The following is a 17593-nucleotide window of genomic DNA, read 5'->3' as shown; positions in this document are numbered from 1 at the left end:
ATACAAATGCAATATTCAAAAATCAGTAGTATTTAGTATTTCTATACACTAACAATGAATTATCTGAAAAAGAAATTAAGCAAACAATTCCATTTAAAATAGCTTCAAGAAAAAGATAAAATACTTAGGAATAAATTTAATCAAGGAAGTAGAAGTGAAAGATCTGTACACTGAAAACTATAAAACATTGATGAAAGAAATTGAAGAAGACACAAATAAATGGAAAGAAATCCTGTGTTCATGGATTAGTAGAATTAATATTGTTAAAATGTTCATATTACCCAAAGCAATCATTGAATCCCTATTAGAATTCCAATGACATTTTTCACAGAAATAGAAAAAAAATCCTATCATATGGAACAACAGAAGACTCTGGATAGCCAAAGCAATGTTGAATAAAAAGAACAAAGCTGGAGGCATCACGCTACTTGATTCCAAAGTATACTACAAAGCTATAGTAATGAAAACAGTATGGTACTTGTGTAAAAACAGACACATAGATCCATGGAACAGAATAGAGAACCTAGAAATAAATCCAAATGTTTATGGTCAATTGATCTTTGAAAAAGATGCCAAGAACTTACAGTGGGGAAAGGATAGTCTCTTTAACAAATGGTGTTGAGAAAATTGGATATCCACATGCAGAAAAATGAAATTGGACCCATGTATCTCACACCATATACAAAAATCAACCCAAAATGGATGAAGATTTAAATGTAAGACCTGAAACTTTAAAACTACTAGAAGGAAACACAAGGTAAAAGTTTCTTGACCTTTATCTGGGCAATGAATTTTTGGAATAACCCCAAAAACACAGGAAATAAAAACAAAAATGAAGAAATGAGATTACATCAAAGTAAAAATCTTCTGCACAGCAAAGGAAGCAATCAACAGAGTTAAGAGATAACCTATGGGATAGGAGAAAATACTTGCAAACCATTTATCTAGTAAGGGGTTAATATCTAAAATATATAAGAAACTCAAACAACTCAGTAGCAAGAAAACAATTAACCCAATTGAAAATGGGCAAAGAACCTGAATGGACACATCTCAATACATACAAATGGTCTGGCTTCTATATGCAGGAATACCGCTGAGTCTTTTCTAAAGATGGCTCATTAGTTCTGTTTCTCCCAGTGGTTCTTATATTGGAAGTGCCATGGAGCCTCTCAAAGGACATGTATTTCTCTCTACACCTCATAGAGAAAATGCACTCCTCTCTACATTTCTCCAGAACATTACAAGGACACATGAACTCTGTGTCCATTCAGGAAATTAGGGAACAGAGAAATCTAGAGAGAATTCTACAAATGTCTGTGTGAATCTTTGTCATGTGTGCATTGTGGTAGGTACATATCTTAATACTCCAGACTATTCTTTGAGCTGTTGAAAATCCAGAGAAAATGAGTTATTATCTAGAATTTAATATTGTACCAGTAAAATGCCAATAGAATGTTTTGTATATGAGAATGTTTTATATATAAGAATTTAATATTGTACCAGTAAAATGTCAATAGAATGTTTTGTATATGCCAATAGAATGTTTTCTAAAGTTCATTTGGAAAACAAAACATGCAAGATTACAAAGGATATTTTGGCAAAGGTATGAGTACACATGAGAGAGAGAAGAGAAAGAGAAAGAGAGGGGAGAAAAAAGAGGGAATTTGATGTACCAAATACTAATGCTTATTATAAAGTTAAAATACTCGAAACAGAATGCTACTGGACAAAAAAACAGATGAATAATGGAGCAGATTATTTTAGTCTAACAATAAAGCCAAATATATAAGAATATGATCATGATGGAAGAGGCTTTTCATATCATGGAAAAATAGATTATTCAACAAATAGTGTTAATATTTGTTGTTGACCACAGGATATACCTCTACGGTAAAAGTTTTTGTAGATACCTCCCGAATTTCTTATAAAAAAATAATAAATTCCAGATGAAGCTTATAAGTAAAGAACATAAAACCATAAAAGCAGTAAGGATAACATGAGATAATTTAAAAAATAAATTTGGCATTGGGAAGTACTTTCAAATATAACACAAAAACTACAATTCATAAAAATTTAATATGGCAATAAAATAAAATTTAAGAAGAAATCTATTTGGCAAAAGACAGCAACAAACACAATTAAAAAACAAAAGAACAAAAGACAAAATCTTGGGGAAAAATACTTATAACACATTTAACAGTTAATATACAAGGAATTCCTACAAATCAACAAAACCAAAAACCCAGCAGAAAAACAGAAACAGGAACAGTTCACAGAATAGAAATAAAAGGGTTTTTAAGTATATAAAAAGGTGTTTAATCTCACTTATTTTGGGAGGAAGGCAAAATTTCAAGCTACATTTAAATTCTAATGTTTACTTATCTAATTGTCAAAGATCAAAAAGTTCAATAACATAAGGAAATAGGAAATCTTAGATGTTATTTGTTTGTGAGTTGATACAAATCTTTAGGTAGAGAAATTCTGTAACATATAACAAAGTTGAAAACACATGTTCTTTTTCCTAGAAATTTCACTTCTAGGCATTTATCTAGTGTATTCTTGCACTTGTGTGAAATGATACTGTCACAAATATTCAGTGTTATAATATGAGGTTCGTAATTTAAGTGGCTATGGGCAGGGATGAGTTAAATAAATTATGCTGTATCCACACAAAGAAACACGATGCCACTATTAAAAATTACAAGGGAAATTTATGTCTAACTCACAAGGAAGACAAACATGGTTATCATATAGAAATAGATAGATAAATAGACAGATAGATAGAGATACTCTTTTGCATCTTGCTTCCTTGCTATAATATACAACTATTTGGGTAAAGAAGAAAGGAAATACACACACACACACATACACATCTATATTAATATATGGAGACTACCTCTGAAATTGGTGACAGTGGTAGCTTCTAGAAAAGGAATAGGTGGTTGGGGGCAAAGATGAAAGAGAAGACTCTTTTCCCTTTCTGTACCCTTTTGCACATTTTGCATTTGCTGTCATGGGAATGCTCTGTTTTTCAGAAACCCTTCATTAATTAATAAATATTTAAAAGTAAAAAAATGAATTCTAAGGAGCTGAATTTGTGTCTTACTGCCAAATATGAATATGAAGACAAGTACAAAGGCTTTGTGCAAAATTAATTCTACATTTGGAACTCATTTTTCCTTTGAGAAAAAGTGATTGAATAAGTGTCCAGATAGGTACTTGTTCTTGAAACGTTCTTTTTTCTATGATTTTCTTGTATTCCTTTCACAGCTCTTGTTTGTTTAGCAGCCTTTTTAGATGGCAGGTGGAATGCCCAGGGGAAGTTCTAATGCACCCCAGTTAAAGTTGGCTCTGTTGGGGCAAGTTATTCTGCACGGGAGATTTGAGAGCCTGCAGCAGTTTTCAAGGCTAATTCCAAAGGTGAAACTGTGTCTTTGTAATTGAGAAGCACATGTAAACCCCAAGGGTCAACACACTTGTCTGCCTTTAACCCAAGCAACTACCAAGCCATCTAAGTGATTCAAATGCATCTTCATCAGAGGAGCCTTCTTCCTTAAACTGTGGCATTGCCCTCTCTGTTTATATGTGGGGTCTCCAGGACTCTGATTTTATTGAGACTAACGTCACATAAAAGCCTTTAACTTGAGTTGCACAAAAGGAGAGGATGAAACTGAATATGTGCAAATAAGCTACAGGGCCTGGTTTGATTTTTGTCATTTCCCTGTTTTCTGGAGGCTTATTGCCTTTGAGTATCTGTGAAAGCTGGTCCCTACAGGTTCTTTCTGGTGATGCCATAGCCCAGTTCACTTTATTGGGAGGGTCTAATATTGGGAGGGTCTAAAATGGAAACTGAATAACAGCAGATCCCAATTCTCCCCTCAATATATTGGACATCTAAATTTAAAACCCTGGACAAGGTAGAGCAGTAGGGCATTCATACATACAATGGTCCCTTCAACACAATAGGGATACTGCTTTGTGTTCCACACAGTATAGTACATCCACAGAGCATCCTTGGGCCAAACATATGGACATATGTTTATATATATATATATATATATACACACACACACACACACACACACACACACACACACAAAGAGGTTACAACATGTTGCTCAGCTATATCTTCTATTCCCTTCATTGTTTGCCTCTAGGAAAAGAAAAAGTTATGTCTTTTGACAGATTTTCTTTCTGAGCATCAGGACCTGGCCTCGGGAATAGCTTAAAGTAAGCCTGTTGGCTTTCAGACCCTCTCATGTCTATTTCTGGACCTCAAGCAATGTAACTTTCCTAAGCCTGATCTTCAGATCCACGCACTGAATTTTTCCCAACTCTCGTCCTCTTCCTTTCTTTATGCTTCTGAAGGGTACCAGTGTATGCCATCCCCAAATATGCCACTTTGGCATAAAAATTATTTTGAGCTAAATAAGAAGAGTCTTCTGACCTCCCCTTTTCGTCCTAAAAGCAGGAGATAAAACTTCCATGTGAAAGATGTCCTCCCTATACCTGAAGGAAAGAAACAGTCTTAACACCAGATAAGGAGACTCAAGGCTGAAGAGAATTCTGTACAAAAACAACAGCTTGTTAAAATAATTCTTAAATTCCTTTAGCCTCTCCCAATATTTTAGTTACTTTTCCTCAATTGCTTGTGTTTGTTCAACCTAGTACAAAATCCTTTAGGTTTTTGCCCCTTCTTTAGATCTTCATTTCCTCATGTGGACTTCCACACTATATAAAACGTATGTTAAATAAAATCTCTATGTTTTTCTCCTGTTAATCTGTCTTATGTCAACTTCGTTCTCTGGCCCAGCTGGAGACCCTAAGAGAGGAGAGGTAAAATTTGCCCTCCTCTACAGTTTCTTCCTCTCTCCCATCAAAATGTAATGGTCTTACTACCCATTTCTTCAGTGTCAGATGTTTGTGAAAATACCATGTACCTTAATGCATAGCTGAAATTCTAATATATGTGCTAATGTTATACCCTTATATACAACATATTTGCATCTAAATAGAATTGTCTGGAGATTTAATGATTTAACCCAAAGGTGTTAAAATGTCTCACATTTGTATAGCACTTGGTAGATTATTTCAAGGAGCTTTTCACAAACAAGATTTCTTATGAACCTCTAAGTCACCCTGAGGCACAGAGAGTAGGCATTTTAATTTACATGCACACTGTTGATAACTTGAGAAGTTTAGTAACTGCCTCAGAGCCACACAGTAAGTATTAAGATATCGACAGAGGTCTGGTGACTTTTGATTCAGCATTCTTTATTCAACAACTGACACCTCAAAAAGTAGATGTAGGGCTTCCCTGGTGGTGCAGTGATTAAGAATCCACCTGCCAATGCAGGGGACATGGGTTTGAGCCCTGGTCTGGGAAGATCCCACATGCCGCAGAGCAGCTAAGCCCGTGAGCCACAACTACTGAGCCCACCCGCCTAGAGCCTGTGCTCTGCAACAAGAGAAGCCACTGTAATGAGAAGCTCGAGCACTGCAACAAAGAGTAGCTCCTGCACTCCACAATTAAAGAAAGTCCGTGCACAGCAATGAAGATCCAACTTAACCAAAAATAAATAAAAAATAAAATAAAATAAAATTAGTTAATTAAAAAAAAAAGTAGGTGTAATCTGTGTATTTATAACTCACAACATGCAAGTGCCCAGTGGCACCATCTACACATAGGGCCAGTAACATTCAAGGGATGAAGCTGCAGATGACATTCTGGACCTCTCACCTGTAAGGACATGTAGAGTAGAGAGAGCTGTTAGGACTTTTGTCAAACAATGGATGAAACCAGTTGACTGGTTGACAGAATGTCCCAGTAATTTTCTTCCAAGTTTCATGAATAAACTGCATCAGAAATACCTGGGGTTGGTGTTGGACTTTCTGTTAAAAATGCGTATTTCTGAGCCATTACTCCTATTTACTGAATCAGAAATACAATTTCTCATGCACATTTTGAGAAACTATAAATTATTTCCTCTTCTTGAATACAAATATATGTCATTTCCATCCTAAAATTCTCCAATATTTACAGTGATCTCATAGACAGGCTAACTTTTCTGGCATATAACTCAAAGCTTTCAAGTTTTTCCCTAGCCAGTATTCCCCAGTTAGTTCCTTACAACTATTTTTCACATTGATTCCTGTGCATATTCTGCAGTTTTCTCCCTTAGGGCTTTTCCAACCATGAGTTGCCATTACTTTCATTGCCTAATTTTTCTTGATCAGCTGAGATGTTCTCCTTCCTCTGAACTCACAGCACCCTTTTTAGTGTTAGTTCTATGACTTTTGACAATTGCATAGAGTCATACAGCCACTGCAATCAAGAAATAGAAGTTTCATCCTTCAGAAATTCCCTTAGACCCCTTTGTAGGAAGTGCCTCCTCCCCAGCCCCTGACTCTGGCTCATTAGTTTCCCATCCCTATAGTTTTGCCTATTCCGATTGTCATATAAGTGGAATCATACAACATATAGTCTCCTGAGTCTGGCTTCATACACTTAATACAATATATTTGATATTCATTCATATTATATTGTAAATCACTTATTTATTACTTTTGCTTACTGAATATTATTTCATTTTGTGAGTGTACACTTCCTTAATACATTCACCAGTTGAAGGACATTTGGATTGTTTCCACTTTTTAGATATTATGCATATAGCCACTATAAACATTTGCATATGGGATACAGGTTTTTGTGTAAGTATAAGTTTTTTATTTCACTTGAGTAAATATCTAGGAGTGGAATTTATGAGTTGCATGGTAACTGTACATTTTAACTTTACAAAAAACGGCCAGAGTATTTTTTCAAACCGTTGTGCATTCTTACTAGCAGTGTTTGAGGGGTCCAATTGCTGTACCTCTTTCTGATAGTTATGTATTTGTATCTCATTGTGGTTTTAATTTGCATTTCCTTAATGACCAATGATGCTGAATATATTTTCATGTGCCTATTTGTCATCCATATATCTTCTTTGGTCTACTGTTTGTTTAAACCTTTGTGTATACATATATTTTTATTAAGTGGTTTATTTTCTTGTTATGGAGTTTTGAGAGTACCTTAAATATCTTGGATACATGTCCTCTATTAGATACAGGTCTTACAAATATTTTTCCAAGTCTGTGGTTTGTATTTTCCTTTTGTCAACAGTTTCTTTCAAAGAACAGAAGTTTTTCAATTTCTGTGAAGTTCGATTTATTCATTTTTTTTAATGGACTGTGCTTTTGGTATCATATCTAAGAAATCTTTGCTGAACCCAAGGCCATAAATATTTTCTCCTTTGTTTTCTTCTAGGAGTTTTATTTTACATTGTGGTCCATGATACATTTTGAGTTAATTTTGTGTACAAGTCAAGTTTCCTGTGGTTGGAAAGACTGAACTTTGACCATATATGTGTGGTTCTATTTCTGGACTAAATATTCTGTTTCATTGATCAATGTGATAACTTATTTTTTGATAACATTACGGCTTTGTAAAAAATCACATTCTATCTTGCATCGAAGTTACTTAATATGTTTATCTGGGCTCTTTAGCTAAATTATGAACTAAGGGAAGGATTTGGGTCTGATAGATCTTTGCATCTTTGATACTGCTTAGCCTAAAGGCTTGCACAGAGAAAATGATCAAGATTTGATGAATATGTGGTTTCAAATCTCATTTCTGTCTGTAGAGCTACCATCACAGTTTTGTTTGCTGGAGGACAAACTTAAGTTGGCAGGTTGGATAGAAGGAAGAATATAATGTTCTTCCCTTTTATTCTGAGAAGGATACATACACCTTTGCATGATATAAAGATAATCCAATTTATTAGAAATTAGACAAAAAGTGTTTTATCTGCTGTTGCAAGATCCAAATTTCAGAGCCATCAGATTCACATAGCATCGTGTTCCTGAAGGGAATAAAAAAAGGTTTACAAAAAGAAATTCATGGGGATTATTTAGAGTTACGAAATATTTTCAAGTGAAAGTTAATGCATTCTGGAAACAGAGAAAAATAACATTAAATTTTACGTTGTAAAATTCTTGATTTATGTGTATATGTATGGAGTACTGATAATATTATTTGTTGCACAGTAGTGGTAAACATTTGGGGTTTTCACATTCTGAAACAACTTATTTAGAGATGAGACAAACAGTGTCTTCCTTGCCAGTACAATCTGAACAGTAGGCGTTAATTTCTAGTATTATCTGCTGTTTGCTAATTATGCAGAGCAGGTTAAAGAGCAATTGACCTTTCCAGGAATGAGGGAACACTAACTGTATCAAATGAGTTGTGTCTTTTTTGTCTGACAGGACAGATGCCAGACTGTGTTGGCATTTCCACAAATGCACAAATAATGTCAACTGTGGATGTTAATTTATAGAAGAATTCTTATTACCCAGTGCCTTAATATGATAAATCATATTATCACTCTTGTTCTCATATAATTTTTTTAACATCTTTATTGAAGCATAATTGCTTTACAATGGTGAGTTAGTTTCCGCTGTATAACAAAGTGAATCAGCTATACATGTACATATATCCCCATATCTCCCCCCTCTTGCATCTCCCTCCCACCCTCACTATCCCATCCCTCTAAGTAGTCACAAAGCACTGAGCTGATCTCCCTGTGCTATGCGGCTGCTTCCCACTAGCTATCTATTTTACATTTGGTAGTGTATATATGTCCATGCCACTCTCTCACTTTGTCACAGCTTACCTTTCCCCCTCCCCATATCCTCAAGTCCATTCTCTAGTAAGTCTGTGTCTTTATTCCCGTCTTGCCACTAGGTTCTTCATGACCTTTTTTTTTTTAGATTCCATATATATGTGTTAGCATATGGTATTTGTTTTTCTCTTTCTGACTTACTTCACTGTGTATGACAGACTCTAGGTCCATCCACCTCACTACAAATAACTCAATTTCGTTTCTTTTTATGGCTGAGTAATATTCCATTGTATATATGTGCCGCATCTTCTTTATCCATTCATCTGTCGATGGACACTTAGGTTGCTTCCGTGTCCTGGCTATTGTGAATAGAGCTGCAGTGAACATTGTGGTACATGACACATTTTGAATTATGGTTTTCTCAGGGTATGTGCCCAGTAGTGGGATTGCTGGGTCATATGTTAGTTCTATTTTTAGTTTTTTAAGGAACCTCCATATTGTTCTCCATAGTGGCTGTATCAATTTACATTCCCAGTAACAGTGCAAGAGTGTTCCCTTTTCTCCACACCCTCTCCAGCATTTACTGTTTGTAGATTTTTTGATGATGGCCATTCTGAATGGTGTGAGGTGATACCTCATTGCAGTTTTGACTGGCATTTCTCTAATGACTAGTGATGTTGAGCATTCTTTGATGTGTTTGTTGGCAATCTGTATGTTTTCTTTGCAGAAATGTCTATTTAGGTCTTCTGCCCATTTGTGGATTGGGTTGTTTGTTTTTTTGATATTGAGCTGCATGAGCTACTTGTCAATTTTGGAGATTAAACCTTTGTCAGTTGTTTCATTTGCAAATATTTTCTCCCATTCTGAGGGTTGTCTTTTTGTCTTGTTTCTGGTTTCCTTTGCTATGCAAAAGCTGTTAAGTTTCATTAGGTTCCATTTGTTGATTTTTGTTTTTATTTCCATTTCTCTAGGAGGTGGGTCAAAAAGGACCTTGCTGTGATTTATGTCATAGAGTGTTCTGCCTATGTTTCCTCTAAGAGTTTTATAGTGTCTGGCCTTACATTTAGGTCTTTAATCCATTTTGAGTTTATTTTTGTGTATGGTGTTAGGGAGTGTTCTAATTTCATTCTTTTACATGTAGCTGTCCATTTTTCCCAGCAGCGCTTATTGAAGAGGCTGTCTTTTCTCCATTGTATGTTCCTGCCTCCTTTATCAAAAATAAGGTGACCATATGTGTGTGGGTTTATCTCTGGACTTTCTATCCTCTTCCATTGATCTCTATTTCTGTTTTTGTGCCAGTACCATATTGTCTTGATTACTGTAGCTTTGTAGTATAGTCTGAAGTCCCAGAGCCTGATTCCTCCAGCTCTTCTTTTCTTTCTCATGATTGCTTTGGCTATTCAGGGTCTTTTGTGTTTCCATACAAATTGTGAAATTTTTGTTCTATTTCTGTGGAAAATGCCATAGGTAGTTTGATAGGGATTGCATTGAATTTGTAGATTGCTTTGGGTAGTCTAGTCATTTGCACAATGTTGATTCTTCCAATCCAAGAACACGGTATATCTCTCCATCTATTTGTATCATCTTTAATTTCTTTCCTCAGTGTCTTATAGTTTTCTGCATACAGGTGTTTTGTCTACTTAGGTAGGTTTATTCCCAGGTATTTGATACTTTTTGTTGCAGTGGTAAATGGGAGTATTTCCTTAATTCCTCTTTCAGATTTTTCATCATTAGTGTATAGGAATGCAAGAGATTTCTCTGCATTAATTTTGTATCCTGCTACTTTACCAAATTCATTGATTAGCTCTAGTAGTTTTCTGGTAGTGTCTTTAGGATTCTCTATGTATACTATCATGTCATCTGCAAACAGTGGCAGCTTTACTTCTTCTTTCCAATTTGGATTCCTTTTATTTCTTTTTCTTCTCTGATAGTCCTGGCTAAAACTTCCAAAACTATGTTGAATAATAGTGGTGAGAGTGGGCAACCTTGTCTTGTTCCTGATCTTAGTGGAAGTGGTTTCAGTTTATCATCATTGAGAACAATGTTGGCTGTGGGTTTGTCATATATGGCCTGTATTATGTATTATATGTTTGTCATATATGGCATGTATTATGTTTACATAGTGGTAAATTCTCTCTATGCCTACTTTCTGGAGGGTTTTTATCATAAATCGATTTTGAACTTTGTCGAAAGCTTTGTCTGCCTATTGAGATGATCATATGGTTTTTATTCTTCAATATGTTAATATGGTGTATCACATTTATTGATTTGCATATACTGAAGAATCCTTGCAGTCCTGGGATAAACCCCACTTGATCATGGTGTATAATCCTTTTAATGTGCTGTTGGATTCTGTTTGCTAGTATTTTGCTGAGGATTTTTGCATCTATGTTCATCAGGGATATTGGCCTGTGGGTTTCTTTGTGACATCTTTGTCTGGTTTCGGTGTCAGGGTGATGGTGGCCTTGTAGAATGAGTTTGGGAGTGTTCCTCCCTCTGCTATATTTTGGAAGAGTTTGAGAAGAATAAGTGTTAGCTCTTCTCTAAATATTTGATAGAATTCGCCTGTGAAGCCATCTTGTCCTGGGCTTTTGTTTGTTGGAAGGTTTTTAATCACAGTCTCAATTTCAGTGCTTGTGATTTGTCTGTTTATATTTTCTATTTCTTCCTGGTTCAGTCTTGGAAGGTTGTGCTTTTCTAAGAATTTGCCCATTTCTTCCAGGTTGCCCATTTTATTGTCATATAGTTGCTTGTAGTACTCTCTCATGATCCTTTGCATTTCTACAGTGTCGGTTGTTATTTCTCAGTTTTCATTTCTAATTTTATTGATTTGGGTCTTCTCCATTTTTTTCGTGATGTGTCTGACTAACAGTTTCTCAATTTTGTTTAACTTTTCAAAGAACCAGCTTTTAGTTTTATTGATCTTTGCTATTGTTTCCTTCATTTCTTTTTCATTTATTTCTGATCTGATCTTTATGATTTCTTTCCTTTGTCTAACTCTGGGAGACTTTTGTTCTTCTTTCTCTAATTGCTTTAGGTGGAAGGTTAGGTTGTTTATTTGAGATGTTTCTTGTTTCTTGAGGTAGGATTGTATTGCTATAACCTTCCCTCTTAGAACTCCTTTTGCTGCATCCCATAGGTTTTGGTCGTTGTGTTTTCATTGTCATTTGTTTCTTGGTATTTTTTGATTTCCTCTTTGATTTCTTCAGTGATCTCTTAGTTATTTACTAGTGTATTGTTTAGCTTCCATGTGTTACTATTTTTTACAGATTTTTTTCCTGTAACTGATATCTAGTCTCATAGTGTTGTGGTCGGAAAAGATACTTGATACGATTTCAATTTTCTTAAATTTACCAAGGCTTGATTTGTGATCCAAGATATCATCTATCCTAGAGAATGTTCAAAGAGCACTTGAGAATAAAGTGTATTCTGTTGTTTTTGGATGGAATGTCCTATAAATATCAATTAAATCCATCATGTTTAATGTATCATTTAAAGCTTGTGTTTCCTTATTTATTTTCATTTTGGATGATCTGTCTTTTGGTGAAATGGGGGTGTTAAAGTCCACTACTATGATTGTGTTACTGTCAATTTCCCTTTTTATGGCTCTTAGCATTTGCCTTATGTTGCTCCTATGTTGGGTGTATAAATATTTACAATTCTTATATCTTCTTCTTGGATTGATCCCTTGATCATTATTTAGTGTCCTTCTTTGACTCTTGTCATAGTCTTTATTTTAAACTCTATTTTGTCTGACATGAGAATTGCTACTCCAGCTTTTTTTTGATATCCATTTGCAAGGAATATATTTTTCCATCCCCTCCCTTTCAATCTGTATGTGTCCCTCGGTCTGAAGTGGGTCTCTTGTAGACAACATATATACAGGTCTTGTTTTTGTATCCATTCAGCCAGTCTATGTCTTTTAATTGGAGCATTTAATGCATTAACATTTAAGGTAATATCAATATGAATGTTCCTATTACCATTTTCTTAATTGTTTAGGATTTGTTTTTGTAGGTCTTTTCCTTCCCTTTTGTTTCAAGGCTAGAGAAGTTCTTTTAGCATTTGTGGTAAAGCTGGTTTGGTGGTGCTGAATTCTCTTAGCTTTTGCTTGTGTGTAAAGGTTTTAATTTATCCATCAAATCTGAATGAGATACTTGCTGGGTAGAGTAATGTTGGTTGTAGGTTTTTCTCTTTCATCACTTTAAATATGTCCTTCCACTCCCTTCTGGGTTGCAGAGTTTCTGCTGAAAGATCACCTGTTAACCTTATGGGGATTCCCTTGTATGTTATTTGTTGTTTTTCCTTAGCTGCTTTTAATATTTTTCTTTGTATTTAATTTTTGATAGTTTGATTAATATGTGTCTTGGTGTGTTTCTCCTTGGATTTATCCTGTATGGGACTCTGTGTGCTTCCTGGATTTGATTAACTATTTCCTTTCCCATATTAGGGAAGTTTTCTACTATAATCTCTTCAAAAATTTTCTCAGTCCCTTTCTTTTTCTCTTCTTCTTCTGGGACCCCTATAATTCAAATGTTGGTGTGTTTCATGTTGTCCAAGAGGTCTCTGAGACTGTCCTCAGTTCTTTTCATTCTTTTTTCTTTATTCTGCTCTGCAGTAGTTATTTCCCCTATTTTATCATCTAGGTCACTTATCCTTTCTTCTGCCTAAGTTATTCTGCTATTGATTCCTTCTAGAGAATTTTTAATTTCGTTCATTGTGTTGTTCATCTTTGTTTGTTTGCTCTTTACTTCTTCTAGGTCCTTGTTGAATGTTTCTTGTATTTTCTCCATTCTCTTTTGAAGATTTTGGATCATCTTTACTATCATTACTGTGAATTCTTTTTCAGGTAGACTGCCTATTTCCTCTTCATTTTTTAGGTCTGGTGGGTTTTTACCTTGCTCCTTCATCTGCTGTTTGTTTCTCTGTTCTCATTTTGCTTAACTTACTGTGTTTGTGGTCTCCTTTTCACAGGCTGCAGGTTCGTAGTTCCTGTTGTTTTTAGTGTCTGCCCCTACTGAGTAAGGTTGGTTCAGTGGGTTGTGTAGGCTTCCTGGTGGAGGGTACTAGTGCCTGTGTTCTGGTGGATGAGGCTGGGTCTTGTCTTTCTGGTGGGCAGTTCTGTGTCCAGTGGTGTGTTTTGGGGGTGTCTATGACCTTATTATGAATTTAGGCAGCCTCTCTGCTAACAGGTGGGGTTGTGTTCCTGTCTTGCTAGTTGTTTGGCAAAGGGTGTCCAGAACTGTAGCTTGCTGGTCGTTGAGTGGAGCTGGGTCTTAGCGTTGAGATGGAGATCTCTGGGAGAGCTTTCATCATTTGATATTATGTGGAGCTGGGAGGTCTCTGGTGGACCAATGTCCTGAACTCGGCTCTCCCACCTCAGAGGTGTCGGTCTGACACCAGGCTGGAGCGCCAAGACCCTGTCAGCCACAAGTCTCAGAAGAAAAAGGAGAAAAAAAAGAAAGAAAGAAAATAATAAAATAAAATAAAGTTATTTAAATAAAAATAAAAAATAATTATTAAAAATAAAAAAAAATAAAATGTAATAAAAAAAGAAAAAAGAAAGAAAGAAAGAAAGAGAGAGCAACCAAACCAAAAAAACAAATCCACTGATGATAAGTGCTAAAAACTATACTAAGAAAAATAAATAAATAGACAGACAGAACCCTAGGACAAATGGTAAAAGCAAAGTTATACAGACAAAATCACACAAAGAAGCATACACATACACACTCACAAAAAGAAAAAGGAGAAAAATATATATATATCATTGCTCCCAAAGTCCACCACCTCAATTTTGGGATGATTCGTTGTCTATTCAGGTATTCCACAGATACAGGGTACACCAAGTTGATTGTGGAGATTTAATCTGCTGCTCCTGAGGCTCCTGGGAGAGATTTCCCTTTCTCTTCTTTGTTCACACAGCTCCTGGTGTTCAGCTTTGTATTTGCCTCTGCCTCTGTGTGCCTGAGGGTGTCTGTTCTTTGCTCAGACAGGACGGTGTTAAAGGAGCAGCTGATTAGGGGGCTATGGCTCACTCAGGCTGGGGGGAGGGAGGGGTACAGAATGCGGGGCGAGCCTGCAGTGGTAGAGGCCGGCATGATGTTGCAACAGCCTGAGGTGCACCATGTGTTCTCCTGGGGAAATTGTCCCTGGATCGTGGGACCCTGGCAGTGGCGGGCTGCACAGGCTCCCGGGAGGGGAGGTGTGGATAGTGACCCGTGCTTGCACACAGGTTTCTTGGTGGCTGCAGCAGCAGCCCTCATGTCTCATGCCCATCTCTGGTGTCCGCAGTGATAGCCGCGGCTCACGCCCGTCTCTGGAACTTGTTTAGGTGGTGCTCTGAATCCCCTCTCCTCGTGCACCCCAAAACAATGGTCTCTTGCCTCTTAGGCAATTCCAGACATTTTCCCGGACTCCCTCCCAGCTAGCTGTGGCGCACTAGCCTCCTTCAGGCTGTGTTTACCCAGCCAACCCCAGTCCTCTCCCTGGGATCTGACCTCCAATGCCTGAGCCTCAGCTCCCAGCCCCCACCTGCCCTGGTGGGTGAGCAAACAAGCCTCTCAGGCTGGTGAGTGCTGGTCGGCACCGATCCTCTGTGTGGGAATCTCTCTACTTTGCCCTCTGCAGCCCTGTTGCTGCGCTCTCCTGCATGGCACTGAAGCTTCCCCCTGCCACCCCCTGTCTCTGCCAGTGAAGGGGCTTCCTAGTGTGTGGAAACTTTTCCTCCTTCACAGCTCCATCCCAGAGGTGCAGGTCCCGTCCCTATTCTTTTGTCTCTGTTTTTTCTTTTTTCTTTTTCCTACTGATGTACGTGGAGTGTTTCTTGCCTTTTGGGAGGTCTGAGGTCTTCTGCCAGCGTTCAGTACATGTTCTGTAGGAGTTGTTCCACATGTAGTTGTATTTCTTATGTATCTGTGGGGAGGAAGTTGATCTCCACGTCTTACTCTTTGGCCATCTTGAAGGTCTCCCTCTCATATACTTTTGTCAATATTTGCTTAGACATACGCAGGAAGATTTTGTTCTGGAAAAGATCACCTCATTTGACTGATAGTGTTCTGGCACTGTGAAGATGATTTAGAGTGTCCAGACATTACCAAATTGACTGTCAGGTAATGTGCCTGCAAGGTTGTTAAGTGTAAAACTGATAATCAGGGAGGGAGGGAGGGAGTTTTTCAGAAATCTTTGAATATCATTTAATATGGACATGGCTTAGAATATTCCATCTCTCCAGTTTCTTTCAAATCCAGCTTATCATATCCTTTAGCATTCTGACGTCTGTCTCCTTTCTCTTTAGATGCCTGTCTTAAGAATGAAAAGTACATGCTTTCTGAAGTCCTATTTGACATGATGTTTCTGTACCCAAGTATCACACCACTGGGGGCTACATAACATCAATATGAGAAAACAATTATAAAAATTAAAATAACATTTTTATTATAAAATACATGTACAACTCTCTTTTTATAATGAAAAGTTTTTAAAATAAAGTGTAAAAATGAAGCCTGAGTCTCACAATTACTGAACTTTTGAAAATCTTTCATCTACTTCTTACCTGGTTATTTTTCTTTCACTTTATTGCTAGGGTATTTTAAATAAAATTCTAGGTATCATATCATTTCTTCGATAATATGTCTCTTTAACAGAGAAGATTTTTTAAAAATTTAATCACAGTACATAATCATACCTAACAAAATTAACAATAATTATTTTATATCAGCCAATATCCAGTTCATGTTCAAACCTTCCCAGTTGTCTCAAAAATATCTTTTCATAGTTTATTTACTTGAATCTGAATCCAAACATATCTCACACAGCACAATTGAATGATTTTTGTCTTAAATTTCTTTTACTCCATAACACTTTCCCCCTTTCCACTATCACTTTTTACCCTCCTCTCAAGGTCATTTCTTTTAAACTAGGTCATTTATCCTATAGGATTTCTCCCATTATACATTTGACTGAATGATATTTTTGTGGATCGGTTTTAGTATATTTGTCCAGACCTATTTTCTATGTATAGTTGTTGTATCTATAATCCTAATTAGATTCAGGGATTCAGGTTTCATTTCATTTTATTTAATTTGCAAAACACATAAGTGGTTCTACGTGCTTCTTATTGTTTCACATTAGGAAACACATGATATCTGATTTTCCTACTTTTAGTGATACTTAGATTGATCAAGAGGTTTAGCTTCATCCATTATAAAATTGCCTTCTACCATTTACCTAATGGTTTTAGCAGACACTGATGATTGCTATCTAGATCAGTTATTATATTAGGTCTTGCAAAATGAAGATTTTCTAATTCTATTATTCCTTACTTATTTGTTAGATTTCTTCTATACATCTCTGTTAATATGATCAATATATATAACACTTATTTTCCCAAATACTTTTGTGATATTTTTACCTTGTCAGAAAACAAAAAAAAAACAAAACTGTTATTCAAAGTAATGGCAAAGATTTTGAAGTAGGAAACAAGGAAGAGACAAGCAGATTTTCTGTTGTCCTTTGCTGGAAAACAGCAACAACAACCAATTGATTCAGTTCCCTGGAACATAAATATGCTGTCAAAAAGAGCAACCATCTGGGACACAAGTATATAAATGTGTAACATTAGCATATTGTATGAGAATATAATGATATAAAGCAATAGACATTTAAACAAAACTTTGTCTGTTAAAATTTTGATTAAATTTCATTAATGGAAACTCCTACTAGAATATCACAGGAAGATAGGGTTTTTTTGTCTGTTTTGTTCAGTGCTGGATTATCAAGACCTAGACAGATGCTTGCCACATCAGAGGCTCTTGGTAAATATTTACTGAATCAATATTGAATTAATGAGTGAGATAATTTCAAGAAATGAGTAATTAAGAGTGATTACATCAAAGAAAAAGAGAATGAGGAGGAAAATCCAGTCTGGTTAT

General features: G+C 36.1%; 1 long non-coding RNA gene across 1 annotated transcript in view; it reads left to right on the top strand.

Annotated features, from left to right (window-relative positions):
• The window catches only part of LOC309622564, an 867398-nt gene that overhangs the window by 825895 nt on the left and 23910 nt on the right, over nucleotides 1-17593 (top strand). Inside the window, exon 2 of the long non-coding RNA XR_014240980.1 lies at nucleotides 11930-17593. This exon is cut by the window's right edge and continues 23910 nt beyond it. This is a non-coding gene — a long non-coding RNA (uncharacterized lncRNA). The remainder of the gene's footprint in view (nucleotides 1-11929) is intronic.

The sequence above is a fragment of the Balaenoptera borealis genome, assembly GCF_965194805.1.
Source record: "Balaenoptera borealis genome assembly, chromosome: 2".
NCBI lineage: Eukaryota > Metazoa > Chordata > Mammalia > Artiodactyla > Balaenopteridae > Balaenoptera > Balaenoptera borealis.
The sequence above is the reverse complement of the archived record's forward strand: the minus strand, read 5'-3'. Positions and strand labels throughout refer to the sequence as shown.